Here is a 20,174-nt window from a genome sequence, read left to right as displayed (position 1 = left end):
CATTATTTAATGTAACCGAGTAATCCGCACAAACTCTGATACTACCATTGGACTTGGGCACCGGAACAATCGGAGTTGCATAATCCGAGTGGTTCACGGGCTCCAGTATGCCGACCTCTACCAACCTCTCGAGCTCGGCCTCCACCTTGTCCTTGATCGCAAACGGTAATGGACGCGCTTTGCAAAACTTGGGCGTCGCACCTTCCTTCAACTGTAAAGTAACGTCAGCACGCGTATAGCAACCTAATTCCTTACTAAACAATCCTTTGTATTTTTCAACCAAATTTCGCACTTCTAAGTTATCACCAGATGCCAAGTCAATTTTCTTATTTATCGAAGTTATACATAATTTGAATTTTGCCATAAAATCTCGCCCTAATAGCGGGGGTCCACCATGTTCGACGACAAAAAACTTAAGTTTATGTGTCATACCATTGTACGCTACTTTAGTGATGAAATACCCCAGAGGCTTAATTTTATGGCCATTGTAAAAGCACATACGAATGTTACATTTAAATAATTGCTTGTGAGCAAAATGTGACAAATACAATTCCTTAGAAATAACATTGGTACTAGACCCAGAGTCGATTTCCATTTTCAGTTTTGTACTACAATTTACCACGATTGTTACGAAATAAGGTTCGCTGTCTACACACCTCAAATTAAACAGCTGACACTCCTTACATTCCCGGCAGTCTACTGCCACAGGCGCCTCGTCCGAACTCGAATCCGTTTCGAAGTTGATATTCTGACCGGTTTTTTCCTTTGAACCGCACATTTTCTTCAGATGGCCTTTTTCTTTGCACCTTTGGCAGCGGTAATCCTTGTAGCGGCACCTCTCAGCTGCATGACCCTTCATGCCGCACACTGCGCAACGATTCGGCGAAGTCTGTCTTCGTTGAGCCGCGCCGGCTCGATCTGCGCCGGACCACAGCAGCGGTTCTTCCTTCATAGCAGCGGCGGTGAAAAAGCTCTCGGCGCCGTAGCCCTCGCCTCCCGCGCGGTGACTGTTTGCTTCGCTATTTCTAGCGCTTTAGCAAACGTAAGCTTGCTGGCGTCTTGCTCGCAGAGTCGGTCTCGTACAGATCCAAGTTTGAGCCCGAGTACAAATCTGTCCGATATACCTTATCTAGGCAGTCTCCGAAGGCACAATGCACGGCTAAGCCTCGCAATCGAGCTGCCCAATCTTCGACAGATTCTTCCTCTGCTTGCACTGCGTTATAAAAGTTACCTAAGTCCGCAAAGGTCGCCCGCGTTGGAGTCAGGTGCTTGTCGAGAAAGTCTACCAACTCATCAAAAGTCGAGGTTTCTACCTCCTTCGGATGACTTAGATTCCGTAATAATAAGTACGCATCATCCGATAAATGAGTGATCAAAACAGCACGCTTTTTTTCCTCGGCCTTAATGTCATTCAGGCTTAGAAACTGTTTTACCCGGTTTCGAAATATTTCCCACTCTTGACTTCTCGGGTCGAAACATGGTAGGGTTCCAATACTCCTCGTCGCCAGTTGATAGATATGGAAATACTAGGAATAATACCAGGAATCAGATCAAACACATTTCTTAGGAACGCTGTTTATTCAATGACAATCTGTCATAGACAATAAGAACACATCATTAACAATTATTATTTTTACTCTACTTAGAGCAAGCGGCTCTAAATATTTTATCTGGAATCAGTTTCAACCCTTGTTTCTCAAGAAGACATTCTTTACAGCAACACGCTGTGCCAATCCCTTATAAATAAACGTATCTTGCGTCACGTACGGGAACTACGGCCTAGTGACGTCACGGTCTTATGGGCCCCATATGTGTTCCCTTTACCTGAAACTAGGTCCTTTCTGAAGACATACACACCATTACTTTGGATTTTTACTCAACTAACGTGGCATAAAACTTCATACGGTAAAATTGTCTGCATATTTGATATATTTTTAATATTATATATCCATACTAATATTATAAATGTGAAAGTGTGTTTAAGATTGTTTTTTGGAGTCTTTTTGTATTTTTTATTTCAACTCGTTAATTTTACGGTCATCCCGTGAAATCCAACGAAAATACAAACTGAAACATGGATACACAGAAAAAACACAGAAAAATAGAATGAAAGTGTGTTTGTACGTTTGTCCTTCTTTCACGCTGCAACCGCTACGGGCCAGCGGAACGGAGATAGTTTATGTGCCAGAGAGTGACATAGACAGACACTTTTTATCCCGGAAAAATTTACAGTTCCAGAGGGAACAGCGCGCGATAACCGGATTCCATGCGGACGAAGCCGCGGGCAAAAGTTAAGTACTCTATAAATTAAATTTATGAGTTTATCGTCAGGTACTTTTTTACACCAGAACAGCTAGACGTTGGTATTTACTAAAAATCTAGATACTTAAATACTCTTGAGTTAACACCATGGAAAAGTTAATATAAAAAATATGAATTATTAAGTCACAGACAAAAGCTAGCTTTAATACCATTCCTTATTATGCTTTTTCAAAGATCTCTCGCAAAAACATGGCTTTTTATTTTATAGTATTTATACTTCTTCGTGTTTTGGATATTGTGAAAACATAAGGTTTTTTTGTGATTTAATATTATATAAAAATTTAAATTACTTTAGCACTTATGTTGGCACATATAGTTTTAAGATTCAATAAAATAGTTGACTTATCTTAAAAGTCCATTATAGTACCGCTGCAACGTTTCACCATTCCGTTTTCAAGCGGATTCTTGGCTGGTGATCAAAATTTCATAAGCAACATTTACTTATTGTTTCATTCCTCTTATCGTCCTTGCTTTGCCCGAGGGAATTTCCAATTACACTTTTTCTCTTTTTATGCTTAATGGGCTAAATTTTTACTGTTATTAGAAACAAACTTTTTAAATATTTCAGCTCCAATTAGAGCTGTTCATTTTCCTTTAAAAATTGCGAATTGGAAGAGGGCAGAGAAAAGAATTTTAAAGATGATCTGATCGAATTTGAATCCAAGAACGCGTAGAAGGTTTTAGAGCGAGGTTTAAGGGTGTCTTACGTGTGTTTAATTTGCTCAAATATTCCGGAAGAATCAGAGGACAATTTTGAACATGAAACTACCGTGAGACTCACTCATTTTAAATGATAACTTATAACGGATAACTCACGTCTGAAATCGAGTTTAGCTTGGCATGTTTCGGGATAATCCTGCCCTTCTTCTGCGAGCAACGCGACTTGGCGGCTGCTGCAACACGTGCACTGCATGCCACCGCCCTGCTCGCGCGACACATGCCGAAACGTGTCGAGCTAAACTCGATTCCAGACGTGAGTTATCCGTTATGTTATCATTTAAAATCAGAGGACACTTTTATAATATGGTACCATATTATACAAAGATTATTTTTTAGAATTCTTGATGCTTATCAATTAAATGCGCATTTTTTAATCTTATACATCAACTAAAATATAGAACCAGCTTCCTGGGACAGTGTTTTCGGAGCGATACAACTTAGGGATCTTTAAAAAACGAGCCTATCAGTCTCTCAGAGAGCCGGCAACGCACCTGTGATACCCCTTGTGTTGACAGGTGTCCATGGGCGTCGGTGATTGCTTCCCATCAGGTGACCTGCATGTTCGTTTTCCCCCTCTTATATAAAATAAATAAATATAGATCTATGTAAAGCATAGTAGGTACATATGAGCAGATTTTCTTGATTATCCTTATGGCACCATTATTCTCATCTTCCCCCTTTAACATCTTATCAGAACAATCATCGCATTCGTATGTTCGTCACGGATACTCGTACGATAACTTATCTTTCGAATAACTGTACGAGTTGAACGGTTTTGGCCTATTCTCATAAAGGAAAGTTATTCCCATAAATGGTTGGCGTAAGCTGGTTTTGCAATGCTTTTGTTTTCAATTATTTTGTTGGATTATGGACATATTTCACAGCATCCCTGTTCAAGGAGTCATATATGATACATCTAAATATTTTGGGATAAGCTCAAGCGTCAATGTGACTCATTTTTGAAGTAACGTTTGTGCTATATTTTCAGATAAACGTGGTCCGATGCCCCAGTTTTAGCAGCATGAAAGGTTTTGCGTGGATGCAACATACAAAACATACAAAAAATACTCGTAGAAAGTCTTTAATCAAAGGCCTTAACTTCTCATTTTTCATCTCCATTCCCTCAAAACTACCAAAGCTGGGCTAGCGATGCAGCCATATGAACAAAGTCACCTTTAAATATCAATCGCTATTGTTTGCGAGAAAGGATTTGATAAACTTAAATAAGTACAAACCAGTAAATCAGTTCGTGATTTTTTTATAGAGTTAATTTGAATTTGAATATCGTACCGTTAAATAATTAAGATCGTTTATTAATTTGCAATATTTTTCAGACGGCCGGTAATGCATCCGTAATTCAGCATTATTAGTTATCAGGTGACCCGCCTACTCCTTTTCCCCCTATCATACATAAAAACTACCCTATGAAAAAGAGGAAATTCTGAATGTATAAAGTTGATAGAGTAGTATATTGTTAGATTTCAGGTAACCTGCCCTTAACCGATTGATCGATCCTGCGGTTCTCCGCATTGTCATAACGGAAGCACATTCTGAGTTTGACAAACAAATCTTGGGATTAGTTGGAATATATTACTAGCAATAATAACGTTGAACAGATAAAAGAGAGGTGTTCCCTTGTCTTGGAAAGCAGAGTCCTTTTGCACCCATGGTCATTATAATATTAATAAGTTCTACTTGTAGATTCGTTTCCGTCTGTTTTATGTTGACAATGTAATTTTTCAAGTGTTTTCAATATTTACACGATACAACAGTAAGGAACTGATACAAGTTGAATGATTTATATTTCATAGAAACTTACCTAAAATCTTCAAGTAGCAAACAAAATGAGATATTTATCTTGTTTCCGTACCTTAACATTGAGTAAACTCTTGGCACAGTTTCAGCAACCAAATCACTAGTGTCGTGCCAAAAGCCCAGGGGAAGCAAAACTGCATGTCCGGATGCTGAGTCGCCTGCACCAGATTTGAACTTTTTGAAGTTTTGACATTTGATGAAAAAGCAGTTGTTCAATGTTCGATGTTTACGTTAGAAAGCAAAGAATGATAGTACGAGTACTAACTAAAAGAAGTAAGTGATTGTGGGTAATATGGATGAATTTTTGAGCAACCGTCATTATTCATCGTGATTGCTTGATTTCAATTACTGGGAAAGAACCTCTCACATTGTTGCTCCAGCTGAACCATGAAGAGCATGGCAGTTTGGTCCCACTTTAGTCAGTCCATTCAAGTTTGATTCAAGTACTTACTTTGATTGTTCGTTCGACAATGTAGTTTCTGGCACACGCAAGTTTTGAGGCAAGAGATAGGTTGAATATTCGAATTGTGAAACAACGTTGCAGAACTTTTCAGATAACTAACAGTGCTAAACGAAATTAAATCTTGCTCGAGAAGTTCCACAACATCAATTAAAATGTGGACTATAACTGCCTCTGTGACACGTGGCAGCCAAGCAACTACGTGGTTTGCACACAACTGTTTTATTACTGCAAGTCTAGAGTATAAATCATAGTTAATAGAACATTTATCTTGACTAAAAGTGGCGCTTTCACAAACATTAGAACATAGTAGTTCAAACAAGTTTTAAGTACCTGTTTTTATTAGTTTTGCTCAAAAAAATCTAAGATCCTATAGCTTTACGCGCCAGACGTGTGAAGAGGTGTGGTGTGTAGAAGTCTAACGGTAGTTGTAATGGATGGCACCACACGCCACTATTACCGTATTTATGCGATTAAGACTATTTGTTGGTTGGATTCCCCAGTTGTCAGTTGGGAATTTAACGGCAACACACCTTATTCAGTTTACCCTTTTGTTCTTTGCATGGATTTATTAGGTGTCACGTCATTAGCACACTACAAACGAAACGAGGTAGTATGGATTATCTTTCCTTAGCCTTTTCCGGAGAGAACAAACTGAAAAGAAAATATCTACACTTCAATCAAATGTCCTGGCATCAAATCATCCGATTAAGCTAAGATAACATTCATATTCACAACAAATCTCTCCATCGCATCACGTAGCCTGAAGTTTGTGAAATATAGCACCCGGTCTAATAAATGTAATGAATCCATTCCATAGACAGAGGGTGCGATAATTTGTGGGTAGCCTAATTTCTTGCGTCATAAATACAAGGGGCGGTATAATAAAACATGGCCGCCATACAAAGGGTTCGGGGTTTGACAGATGATGTTTAGGAGTATCGCTATGCTCTACCGCTCGCTGTGTTACAAATGTTGAAGTGGTCGTACCTTTAGTTATGGTGTGTATCAGCCCCTAGTTGACCTAGTTGGAACACATGTCAAAATGTGTTCCGTGATATGTATGTACATTAAATGTCTGATCATCATCCCAACCTATAACACGTCCCACTGCTGAGCACAGGTCTCCTCTCAGAATGAGAGGGCTTAGGTCGTAGTTCCCACGCGGACTCAGTGGTTATGGGAACATCAACATCACACACACCATTGAATAGCTTGGCATGTTTGTGCAGGTTCCCCATGATGTTTTCCTTCACTGTAGAGCTCGTGGTAAATTCAAATGTAATTTTACACGCGATTTTCGAAAAACTGAGATCTGCGGGCCCGGGTTTGAACCGAAGATCCTCTCCTTAAGAGTCCATAGATCAAGCTACTAGACCTAATATTATAAAAGCCAAATTGGTTGAGTATGAGCGTGCCTGACTCTTTTTTTAGGGTTCCGTAGTTAGACGTAAAGTGGGGGCGAGTTTTTTTTCTCGACTTACCCCATAGTGTGGGATATTGTTGGATAGGTCTTTAAAAACTATTGGGGGGTAGCTAAGACGATTTTTCGGTTCAGTGATCTTTTTACGAAATATTCAACTTTAAAGGGCAAATTTTCATTAAAATATAGCGTCCCCCGCCCTTTAAAATCTAAACTGTTGGGTGGAAAAATTTGAGAAAATTCTGAGTGGTAGTAAAGTATATCAAATTTACAAAGAAAATTATAAGTCTAAGATTTCTTGAGAATTATTAGTAGTTTAAGAGTAAATAGCAGTCTAAGGTATGAAATATACCTAAACTTGGAAAATTCCGTTATACTACGAAACCCTATCTTGGTTGTGTCCGACATGCTCTTGGCCGGTTTTTAATCTTCTAATACGGATGTGCCGGTAATAGTTGGGTTTGTGTGATTTATGTGTGTTCTACAGCGTGGAAATGGAGGAACTGCGTGAACATGACTGTGCTGGGTTATACAGACAATCTAGCTAAAGCTGAGACTGGCACCCATCGCCTACAATGAGTTATTATTATTATTGTTGTTTTAGATGGATAGAATTTACTCGAGCACGCTTTTTTTAATGCCTTTGATAAATAAAATGGATTAGGTATTGTTGTAGAAAAATAAATCGACTTTTGATGCCACGATAAAACTAGTTTTCTATTAAATACGGCCAAGTGCGAGTCGGTCTAGCACGTTCAGGGTCCCGTACAAATTTAAAAGCTGACAAAAAAGTTTGTAGTGATTTTTACGATCATCTTTAGGTATAAGTATACGTACTATTACAGGGCACATAGGTCTTCTGATATATGTTAAAAACCGTCCAGCTTTTTAGGCTACAAAGAGAACCAATGAAATATACAAACATAAATTCGAAAAACAAAATATTCTTCTTTCGGGCAGTCGGGTAAAAGGCACAACAATGGGGTCACGCACGGTTCATTGGTTAATGGTTTGATAGCACTATACACAACATTGCACGTATGTATGCACATCATGATGACGCCTTTCTGAGGCAGAATCTATTTATCGATTTTAACATAACTGTATAAGCATCGGTGGTTCAGTGGTAGAATGCTCGCCTGCCACGCGGGCGGCCCGGGTTCGATTCCCGGCCGATGCAATGTTCCTTTTTGCAATTACCTAGCCAAATATTTTTTTTACTTCTCATGCTCATAAAGTTGGTATTTATTTATGCTGGATCTAGGCGACATAAAATTACTTTTTATGCTCTAGTGCATAAAGTAAAATCATCTTTTAAGACCAAGGTAATCAGGTGTCAACAGCCACAGACAAAAAAGTTTCAATATATTTTTTTAATAATTATTATTTTATGTAAGTAAAACTTAAAATGAAAACTGAAAATAAAACAAAAAATTATAATTACATAGCAATGCATAAAAATAAAAGGTACCTAGTACCTAAGTGAACAATTGTTACTTAATTTCCTCGAAGTGAAAAGCAGACTGTACATTTTACCCGAGACGTTCATATAGCCACCCGAGCCGGTACGGCGAGGGTGGATAGACACGTCGAAGGGCTCGTTTTATGCTCTTGTTGTACAATCTACTTTGAGAGGCCATAGGTCAAACCACTAGGCTTTATTGCTTACAGCACACACAAACACAATCACAAACTTTCTGATTTACATAATCGTATAATATTAGTTTTATCATAATTTCTTCTTGCTAAATTGAGCATGGTCCTGTACATAGGTAGGTAGAGTCGAGTTTTTATATACTTGTGAGTACAATTTTTTTCAAAAATATCTGAACACGACTCTATTGTTAACGGCGTAGAACAGCAGAAGCATGTTCACATATTTTTGATAAAATTTTTGCTCACAAATTTATGAACTAAACTGTAGTACAATATATATACCTAAGTATTTAAATAGAGTTTACCCGCGTCCGTCGCAGTTAAGATTTAAGCCAAAGTAAACTTAACTGCTTATGCTAATTACTTAACCTCAACTTAGTTTAAATTCATTTGCACTACCCTGCTTCTATGATTAATGGTTTAACTTAATAAGTAAAAGTTAATTTTGTACTTAACTTCCTGTAGTCTGTGGACTGAAGATAATGAAAGTTCTATAAGAATGGTCCATTTTATTATACTATACATATCAGAAAGTGCAAGGATCAAGAACCAATAATGCATTGACAACTGTCACGTGACATTCATTACGTGTATATGACCTTTATAAACATAGCTAAAATATTTAAGGCTATCTCTAAGTTTTTCGTTTTTGTTAAGTAACTGTTAATTTCATGTGTTTTATGTACATTACGGTGAAGCAGACGAGTCCTCGAATGGGGACCACGGAAGGGAAAACGTAGTGAGGGCGTCCTGAGGCACGGTGGACGGACGACCTTAATAGGGTCGCTGGCGGTGGATGGATGCGAGGGGCTGAAGGCAGTGTTGTGGCGCGCCATGGAAGAGGCCTATGTCCAGCAGTGGACTGCTGTGGGCTGATGATGATGTACAATAAAGTAGCTAAAACAGATTTTAATATTGAACAGTAAAAGTTAGGCCACTGCTTTCTTGGAGAAATTGACTTCATTTGACCTATTGAATATTCCTTTAAAGTTAACGAAAATTAAAAATAACACGTTACTCAAATAATGTTATTATTATACATACTTAGGTGCGATAATAGAACCGTTACGAGAAAGCATTCTTTCTCTGAATAACAAACTTGCAATCACAAATTGTAGAGTTATTCTCTGAGATTAGTAAAAGTATATCGCAAGCACATCGTGAAGAATTCCTTTCTAAAGCATAATATAATTATCAATTTTAATATTATCGTATAAGCATCGGTGGTTCAGTGGTAGAATGCTCGCCTGCCACGCGGGCGGCCCGGGTTCGATTCCCGGCCGATGCAGTCTTTTTAAAATTAAAAAGTAATAAGCAAGAAAACTATAAATTCAGAACGTTAACTATAACCGGTGTTTCCTGTAACACGAGCAAATAATTCAAACAGATCGTACTCCTCAAACTGAACACATTAGTTAAGCGACTATTAAAAATAATTAGTTTATTTTTAATTTTATTACGAGTACACTTTAAAGTTTATTCGAAGAAGCAATGTAAAGTATTACAGTAGTGTAGGGTTGTATGTATTTTATTTCTTTGTGTTACTAACCCTTTTCAATAAGATTACATGTTACTAACAATCTATGGACCCTGGTCTGCAATAAACGTTTATTATTATTATTAAAGCATAATGTTTGATATTGTTACGGCGGTGGGTTAGGTGGTAAACTTTGATCGTGCTTTTCGACCCATTGGAGGCGTTTTCAGTAGGCTGGAATACGGTTTCAGGCCGTTTCAGAGGACGCTCTATCACATATAAGTTTATCAAATTTTAACCAAGTTGCCGTTGTTTTCAGGCGCCTGAAACATGTTTTCAGTCCGTTTCAGGCCACCCTCTATCCGATGACGCCATAACCTGAAAACCCGTTTTCAGGCGTTTTCAGGACCCCTTATGGGCCTCTGAAGTACATTTCAGTATATGGCGAAATTTTCCATAGGAGTGAAAGAGATAGCACATGAAAGAGACAGACACTCTACTCGTTTCCGGAACATTCGAGATGTAGGTATGACGTCCTAGCTGGACTGTTCTCGAACTTTGTGGACCGATTCACCGGGGGTATATAAGCCGGGTGAGGTTGCGGCGAAGGACAGTTTCGAATGCGATACCGAGCGATAAACATCGAAGAGAATCAAAGCGACTTGTAAGTGAGTTTTAGAGTGCGAAATTACTGTGAACTGTTTTTAAGTGTTTTGTAAAGTTAAGTAACAGTGTGAAAATAAATCCTACTCTTATTCATCGGTGTTAAAAGTGCTTTTCAATCACGAACCCACCCCACGAACGTAACATTTGGTGTCAGAAGTGGGATTGAAAATGCCGCTTACTCCGCGAGAAGAAGAGAAGGAGAGGATGCAGACCCGAAGCCGCGCCGCAGCTGGGGACCCTACAGACACCGCCGCAGCGTCAGATACAGCGGTGGCAGTTTCCCCAAAGTCGGAAATAGACGTCAGTGCGATTCTGGTCCTCCTGAAAGAACAAGCTAGAAGGCAGGAGGAACAAGCTAGAAGGCAGGAGGAACAAGCTAGAAGGCAGGAGGAACAAGCTAGAAGGCAGGAGGAACATGCTAGAAGCAGGAGGAACAAGCTAGAATCCTGCAGCAAGAGCTACGGGGTCAGAAGGAAGCTCAGGAAGAACAAGCTAGGATTCTACAGGAGGAACAAAAGAACCAGTTCGAACTCCTCCGTGAGGTACACGACGCAACCGCAGAATGGAAAAAGGAGATGGCTGAGGTCCAGGATAAAATTGTGGCAGTTGACATTAAAGTCGAAAATCACGAACAGCGCCTCAACGGTGTCAACGAAAAGGTAGAAGGCCACGAGAATCGCCTCCAGAAGTTGGAGATTAAAGTGGCCAACGGCACCACTAGTTTATCGGGTGCACCAGCCACAGGAGGTGAAAAGTTAAAATTACCTCCATTTGATGGTACCTCTTCATGGGCCGCATACAAGCACCAATTCGAGTTGGTTGCCGAAACAAATGGCTGGAGCAAGGATTATGCAAAAACGGCACTGAGTTTGGCGCTACGGGATGAAGCTCTCAGTATCTTGGAAACGTTGGGAAAGGATAAGACATATGACCGTCTCCTTGAAGCTTTAGAAGCACGCTTCGGTGACAGTCATCTAGAGCACGTCTACAGAGCTCAACTGAAGGATAGGACCCAGGGTCGTAATGAGTCATTACAAAAGTGGGCCTAGAAATAGAGAAACTGGTCCAAAAAGCATACCGAGATTCATCCTCTTTTACGGATGGAATGCTAGTGCAGACATTCATAGATGGGATTCGAGACTTTGAAGTGAGGGCTGCTGTACGACTGGGTCACCATGGGAGTTTGAAGGATGCGCTTGCCCATGCCTCGAGGTGGAAGCTGTACGCCAGGACCCAACAAGATCCTTCAGGGTGCGCGAAGTCGCTGCCAGGGAGCCGATTGCTCCACCTCGAGAAACGGGACCTCGATGTTACAACTGCGGGAACGAGGACACATGCAATCTGGCTGCCCGAAAAGACATTGGAGGCGACGAGACTCGGACCAAATGGAGAGGCCAGCAAGCTCTGGTAATCCAGAGCGGCAGCAGCAGGGAAACGAGTAAAAGCCAGGACTATGGGACGAGTGCTGGCTGGTGGTCAAAATGTCCCAGTTATGATCTCCCAGGCGAACAACGGGAACAGTCTGGCTGTCAAAGGAGAAATTGGTGGAGTACCATGTCACCTTACTATCGACACCGGAGCTTCTCGGACTGTGATCAGTTCTCGACTGCTAAAACACCTGATCAGAGATCATCTAGTCCGACCAATGCATCTTCAGCTGCAAACGGCTACCGGCCAGAACATTTCCGTCCAAGGGGAGCAAGAAGTGTCAGTAAAGATTGGAGAAAAGAAGTACTGGCACAAAGTCATCATTGCTGACATCGTAGACGACTGTATTATTGGTCTAGATTTTATGAGGAAGTACGATTGTAAGATCGACTTAAAAGGCGGCGTGCTGAAATTTGGGGCTTATGAAGTTCCTATGGAGGGTGAAGTGGGTGGACATGTCTTCTGCGCTAGAAGGACTACACTTCAACCGAGATCGCAAGCCCTAGTTCCAGTGAAGTTGCCATATGGTGTGAGACAAGGATCTCATTCCTGCGTGTTAATAGAGAAAATAGCTGGCAGTAAGCCGTGGATACCAGCTCGCACAGTGGTAATGACGTCATCTGCAGCATTTATAAGGGTTCTTAATTTAAGTGACACTCAACACGTCCTAAGTAAAGGAACCCTTATGGGGACATGCGAGGCAATCTCTTGGATACGGAGTTGCCATGGGCCAAGCGAGAACAAGTTGCAAGAAGAAGTTGTGGATATTGGAAAATTATTGGAAAACTGCGAGAATGATCTCACGGAGGAAGAACTTCTAAAGGCGCGTAATCTACTAAAGCGCTATAGGAGTGTCTTCTCTGCACATGACAGTGATATCGGGAGAACTGGAGTAGTGCAGCACGAGATCGACACTGGAGATGTCATGCCTATTCGACAGCGACCTCGGCGAGTTCCAGTAGCTCGAGAAAAAGAAGTCGAAGACATGATCAAGGAAATGAGGAGGGACAAAGTAATAGAACCGTCGACCAGCCCTTGGTGTTCTCCAGTAGTCTTGGTGAAAAAGAAGGATGGAACTATGAGATTTTGCGTTGACTATCGTAGACTCAACGACGTGACTAAGAAGGACAGTTATCCATTGCCGAGGATAGACGACACTTTGGACACTTTAAACGGCATGAAATGGTTTTCCACCTTGGATTTGAAAAGTGGATACTGGCAAGTGGAAATCAAGGACAAAGATAAAGAGAAAACAGCCTTCTCAACTGGTAAAGGACTTTGGCAGTTTAATGTTATGCCGTTTGGGTTGTGCAATGCACCGGCAACTTTTGAGAGGTTAATGGAGCAAATACTTGCCGGCCTCCTGGGTGATACTTGCCTAGTGTATCTGGATGACATCATAATTGTAGGTAAAAATTTCGATGACCACCTTAAGAAACTGGAGCAAGTTTTGTCCAAGTTGCGTGACGCAAATTTAAAACTAAGTCCGAAGAAATGCTCATTCTTCAAGCGTAAGGTTAACTACTTGGGACATGTAATTTCATCAGAAGGCATCCAGACAGATCCTGAGAAGATAAGTGCAGTTAAGGACTGGCCAACACCGAAAGACAAGACAGCAGTGCGTGCCTTTTTAGGACTTTGCTCGTACTATCGACGATTTGTGAAGAACTTCTCGGATATAGCAAAGCCTTTGCACCAGCTGACGGAAGAGAAACGACCATTTAATTGGGATGATCAGTGTGCAGCAGCCTTCTCAGATCTCAAACAGAGACTTTGTGAAACACCGATTTTGGAATATCCCGACCCGGATAACGAGTTTGTTGTTGACACTGATGCAAGCAATACTGGCATCGGAGGAGTCTTGTCACAAAACAAAGGAGATCAGGAAGTTGTGATAGCCTATTTCAGTAAATCGTTATCGAAACCCGAGAGAAATTACTGCGTCACTCGGAGAGAATTGCTGGCAGTCGTTAAAACTTTGCAGCATTTCAGCAAATATTTGCTTGGACGCAAGTTCCGAATCAGGACTGACCATGCTGCTTTAAAGTGGTTGTTAGAGTTCAAGAACCCGAGGGTCAGGTGGCACGCTGGATCGAACAACTGCAGGAATATGACTTTTCCATCGAGCATCGAAGTGGAAAGTCACATGGAAATGCAGATGCCCTCTCCCGAAGGCCTTGTCCGGATGACTGCAAACACTGTTTAAGACAAGAGGATAAGGACTGCGTGAAGATGTTGAGGACCGACACTGTTAGCGAAGAGTGGAGTGACGCTGTCATGCAAGAAGCACAACAGGAAGATCGTGACATAAAACCCATTTACGACTGGATTAACGGTGGAATGCCCAAACCAAAGTGGTGTGAAGTAGCTCCGATGAGTACAGTGACCAAGAGCTACTGGGCGCAATGGGAAAGTCTGATTATGCACAATGGCGTACTGTGTAGGAAATGGGAGTCAGCGAACGGAAAGGATGCTCACCTTCAAGTGGTCGTACCAAGAAAGAGAGTTAGCGATGTTTTAAGATCCTTTCATGATGGCATTTCCGGCGGGCATCTAGGAGTAAAAAGGACTCTGATGAAGATTCGACAACGCTTTTACTGGATACACTGTCGGGAAGATGTGGAAGACTGGTGTAGGAAGTGTACTAGCTGCTCGTCGGTCAAGGGGCCACATACACGCAGTAGAGGTGCGCTTAAAGTTTATAATGTGGGGGCACCTTGGGAAAGAATTGCTTTGGACGTCGCAGGCCCGTTCCCGATCTCTGACCGCGGAAACAAGTACATCCTTGTGGTCATGGACTATTTCACCAAATGGCCTGAAGTATTTGCCATTCCAAATCAAGAGGCAGTCACAGTAGCGGAAACGGTAGTGGCTGAAGTATTTTGTCGGTATGGAGTACCTCTTGAGATCCACAGCGATCAGGGAAGAAATTTTGAATCTCTGGTGTTTCAGGAGACTTGCCGAGTCATGGGGATTCATAAAACTCGGACTACGTCCTATCATCCACAGTCAGACGGGATGGTCGAGAGATTCAATCAGACTCTGGAACGACATTTGGCCAAAGTAGTTGACAGCCATCAAAAAGATTGGGACAGGCATATTCCACTCTTTTTAATGTCATATCGGACCGCAGTTCACGAAAGCACGGCCGTGACACCTGCGTGTGCTAATTTTGGAAGAGAATTGCGGTTACCTGCGGATCTACTGACAGGACGACCTCCAGATGCACCACAGACGATTTCAGAATATGCAAGTGAACTGCGAAATCGGATTGATGGTGTTCACAATCATGTTCGTGAACACGGACTGCAGGCCAGCGAAAAGATGAAGACCAGATATGACCGGAAGTCTAACCAGACGAGATTTGAGGAAGGATCGTTGGTGTGGCTACATAACCCTATGCGAAAAAAGGGAAGTCCCCGAAATTATCACCGAGTTGGGAAGGGCCGTACAAAGTAGTCACTAGGATCAACGATGTCACATACCGGATACAGCGTAACGCGCGTAGCCCCTGTAAGATTGTTCATGTTGATCGGTTGGCCAAATACCATGGATCTAATGATGCTCGGGACGAGCATGTCTTAGGAGGGGCAGTGTTACGGCGGTGGGTTAGGTGGAAACTTTGATCGTGCTTTTCGACCCATTGGAGGCGTTTTCAGTAGGCTGGAATACGGTTTCAGGCCGTTTCAGAGGATGCTCTATCACATATTAGTTTATCAAAATTTTACCCAAGTTGCCGTTGTTTTCAGGCGCCTGAAACATGTTTTCAGTCCGTTTCAGGCCACCCTCTATCCGATGACGCCATAACCTGAAAACCCGTTTTCAGGCGTTTTCAGGACCCCTTATGGGCCTCTGAAGTACATTTCAGTATATGGCGAAATTTTCAATAGGAGTGAAAGAGATAGCACATGAAAGAGACAGACACTCTACTCGTTTCCGGAACATTCGAGATGTAGGTATGTCGCCCTAGCTGGACTGTTCTCGAACTTTGTGGACCGATTCACCGGGGGTATATAAGCCGGGTGAGGTTGCGGCGAAGACAGTTTCGAATGCGATACCGAGCGATAAACATCGAAGAGAATCAAAGCGACTTGTAAGTGAGTTTTAGAGTGCGAAATTACTGTGAACTGTTTTAAGTGTTTTGTAAAGTTAAGTAACAGTGTGAAAATAAATCCTACTCTTATTCATCGGTGTTAAAAGTGCTTTTCAATCACGAACCCACCCCACGAACGTAACAATATTTCTAGCGTGAAAGGCGACGTCAGTTGGGTTCTAGGATGGCGTACATTGATGACAGCACTTATTTAATTTGTATGAAAAAGGTAAAATCTAAAGACTATTATTTTTAAAAGTCGCTGATCTAATGTGTTTCAGTTTGACGAGTAGGTACGATCTATGTTTTAATATTTGCTCGTGTTACAAATACGTGTTACAAATCAGCTTTAATTGTACCGTGAACGTTCATTGTTTTGAACACCACATACACAATAAGCAATTCAAAATGTACGATCTAATGTATGATATAATGTGTTTAATCATTTTTATGGCTTCCGTAGACCTACCGCTGGTATATGGGTTTGGCAGACAGACGGTTTATGAGTCCCATTAAAATTAACAGAATAATATCACCCCTACGAAGGTTTGTGAAGCCTATTTTTTAAATTAAAATTATTAACCTGTGTATTGGAGCAAATATAATATATATACAAGAAGAATTTTTCTTACCTAATCTAAACAAATAAATATAAAACCTTTATCCAGGTGACTGACGTAGTTTAATAACGCTAAAACCAAGTCAACGCATCGTATATACTAACATGTAATAACATGTTACAATTAAATCCGCCCTCGCCTTACCCTCTACGTGACGATATGACACTCACTTAACACAAGGTTACAAGTGTAAGGCTATCCCATTCAAAAAACCTTTGTTCCAAAGCGCTTGGGGTTCTTAGTAGATTGTTGAAGTGTGACTTACCTCTTTGTTGTATAAAACAGTGTGTGAACGTGTTTAGATATAACAAAATGAACACTCTTACTGAACTTTCACGAAAGAAATGCGAGGGGATAATACCTAGTATTTTGTTCAAAGGACGGTATTATGCAAGTGTACTCAGAATAAAAAGAATCAATGCCAGTATAGTTTGTTTTAGTTAAAATGACGAAAAGTACTTAAAACCAACCAATTCCAACATCTATTGTTTAATTGTTATCTTCAAGTAGGGTTGTAAAACAATTACGCAGGTGTGTTGGTAGGCCCAAAGTATACTGTGAACAAAAAATCTTGATACTTTTGATGTTATTTGTTGGTATTACACTGCACGACGTGCGTTTCTAAATTAATAATTATATACTGTGTCAAAATCACATTGTACAATTTTTGAATAGTAGGTATTTAAAAGACATTTTTACCTGAATGTTAGCCGCAGTGTAATTGTATTTGGAAAACAATACCCCCCCTCCCCCTACTTAAAAGTGTCCAGTTCAGGTATAAAACCCGAGCGAGAGATTTCATTGTTAAACAATATACATAGGAGGGGATGTGTATAGTGATAAGAAACTTTCTAGGCTTTAGTGCAACATTTTGTTAGTGTCTAACTGGCTTTCCTTTTTGCGTTACAATATAGACGGCTAAAAAAACTTTCATTTCAAAGATCAAGAAGGGTTGAGCTACTCCAGTACACGTGCCACACTTCGGTCAGTTTTATTATGTCTCTTTGTTTTCTTTTCCTTTCATACGTAGCAACAAAAGAAGTTGTAAAATCCCATGTTAAGCGCATTTTCGACATTTTAACTGAAACAAACTACTCATAAAACTAAAATATTGAACAAATGAAAAGTTACGAACTTTTTTTAAGTATTTTACTGACAATAAAAAAAATATCCTGCACTTTAACTAAAATTAATTATCATAATGTAAAGGATGGAAGAATCTTATAAGAAAAAGTTATGGGTATCGGAAGATATTACAAACATTTAGGAAGTTAAGACAAAAAATCGCTGCTGAAACTTGAAAGTTCACGCAGAAAGTAAAGCAACGGGCGAAGAAAAAGAATCGAGAAATAAATGACAGAGGGATCAAGAAGAATATCAAAATAATCTATTGAAGAAAGAAAAATAACTGTGCCGTCACATGAGGAATGCGTTACCGTTCTCAAGCGCATTGGTTCAGTTCAACATAGGTAGGTAGGTAACTGAGCCGCAAAAAATCTGAACCTCAAATGTATGCAGTTATAGGTAATTTTGAATGGAGAGTGGGCCAAATTTTGTGCGGCTCAGTATAGTTAGTAGATATTATAATCATATACCTAGTATTAATGTAATTACAATAAGTTCAAATTAACCCGACAAAGGTGCTTTTACTCCACCTCTCAACTTCCCCTAAAATTACATTAAATATGAAGAATTTAATGTATAGAAAAAATTAAGGAAGTAAGAAGATAAAATATGAATAAAATGAGATGAAATACTCGTAATAAAAGAACAAAACAATTTAAATTAATAATGACTAAATGGAAGAGAAAATAAAAGTGAAGAAATAGGTTAATAAAATAAAGTAATACAGATGAGTATGAAATATTAAGCGAAATCAAGAAAGAAGCAGAACAGAAGAGAAAATTTGGACGAAAAATTAAGAAAATGTAGAAAAAAACCATAAAAAAAGACTTCGGTACGGAGGCTTGCTGCAGGAAGTTATTGAACTGATTTCGGTATGCTTCCACAGGTAGAGGACGGCGTCGAGGGCGAGGTGCTACAATCGGGAAAGCTGAAAGGAGGTCGAGCCAACCAAAGCAATAGAAAATTATTTTCTAAAACATCGTTTGAAGTACCTATATATTTGCAGTATGTGGTTTTTCGGATAACTATTTAAACAGGAATGTAGAATTTTTACTATTTTTTTTAAATACTTGTTACTTCTAAAGTGTTTGCTTTATTTTGGAATGTTTTATTTTTGTATAAAAAAAATATCTAACTATATTTTTCTTTCTTTTTTCCCAGTTGAAGGAGTAGTGTGAGCTGCGCCACACGCACACTCTCCCATTAATGCTACCTATATATAATACGGATGTATTTAGGTACACTGGTAAACAGTATTCACTCATCATTCGGCAGTTTAACTTGTTTCCTGGTACGTATCGCCTCCTTACAACTCAATACTCAATACTTTATTCCTATTGCACAATGTGTGTCACGAATAAGATCATCACGATTAAGTAACTTTATTGTCTATAGAAAAGTGCATCCGAATAGATTCATTCGTTCGGGTGCTACCTAGTAAGCCACAGACAAACTTACAGATACACACGTCGAGCAATAACATCCATCAGTTTTTGCGTCGGAAGTAAAAAAATCTAATACGAGGGTAATTGCGCTTAAGTGCTAAAGCACTACGAAATATAAATGGAAGTGTTCAAATACTTAATATTCTTGCATCAATGCAGAAGTAAATAGTTGAAGAAAGTGGCAATAAGAGTTAATAGAAAACAGATAAGTAGGTTTAAAAACTAATCAGTGCGTGCCTCCCCCTGGGAAATCCCCCGCCCTAATCCCACTCTTGATCCGGGATAAAATTACAATTTATTCTATTTTTTATACGAAGTAGTGACGTTCACTTAAAATTGGTTCTTGTTTTAGATCGGAAACAAAGAATGCATCGTGACGATAAAAAAAAACGAAATCATCTCCAATGTTTAAATTGATTCGTTATATAGGTAGTTAAGCCTGAGTGGCATTTTGTTAATAATACATTTCTGACACACAGATGTCGTTATTCCACATGTATTATTAGTGCAACAAAATCCAAACTTTCAGTTAATTGAAAACGATAGTATATAAAAAAATCAACCAAAGACATGTAAAGTCTTATTTATTCGGTGTGAGAGATATACGGTTTCAATACATTGCGGGGTCGCGTCGCTATGGATATCTAAGTTGTCGATCATAAACAGCAATGTACTGCAACACGATAGGTATTCTCGCTTCGCCTAAATAAGACTTTATACAAGTGTCGTAGGCACGTACGACCGTAAACTCTGTTTTTGCCAGTTAAGCGCAGAAGTGGACCAAAGTAACGTTTAGGACAAACATTTGCCTGCGCGCAAGAGGCTAAGTTTGTTTCTTTATTACGGTTATTAGGCACAGGCGAAAGTAATTCTAGTCTAGTCATGGTATGGAGTATTTCGTATTTGTTACAAACAATCACTTGA

The 20,174-nt window shown here is 40.0% G+C and overlaps 2 non-coding genes across 2 annotated transcripts; both read left to right on the top strand.

Annotated features, from left to right (window-relative positions):
* The first annotated feature begins 7,849 nt into the window (after positions 1-7,849).
* TRNAG-GCC (transfer RNA glycine (anticodon GCC)) lies at positions 7,850-7,920 on the top strand. The gene has a single exon. It is a non-coding gene; the product is annotated as a tRNA-Gly (tRNA).
* A 1,693-nt stretch (positions 7,921-9,613) lies between these two features.
* On the top strand, positions 9,614-9,684 carry TRNAG-GCC (transfer RNA glycine (anticodon GCC)). Its single transcript has one exon. It is a non-coding gene; the product is annotated as a tRNA-Gly (tRNA).
* Positions 9,685-20,174: the final 10,490 nt, after the last annotated feature.

This window comes from Choristoneura fumiferana, chromosome 13 (assembly GCF_025370935.1).
Source record: "Choristoneura fumiferana chromosome 13, NRCan_CFum_1, whole genome shotgun sequence".
In the NCBI taxonomy this organism is placed as follows: domain Eukaryota; kingdom Metazoa; phylum Arthropoda; class Insecta; order Lepidoptera; family Tortricidae; genus Choristoneura; species Choristoneura fumiferana.
This window is presented reverse-complemented; position numbering and strand designations above follow the sequence as displayed.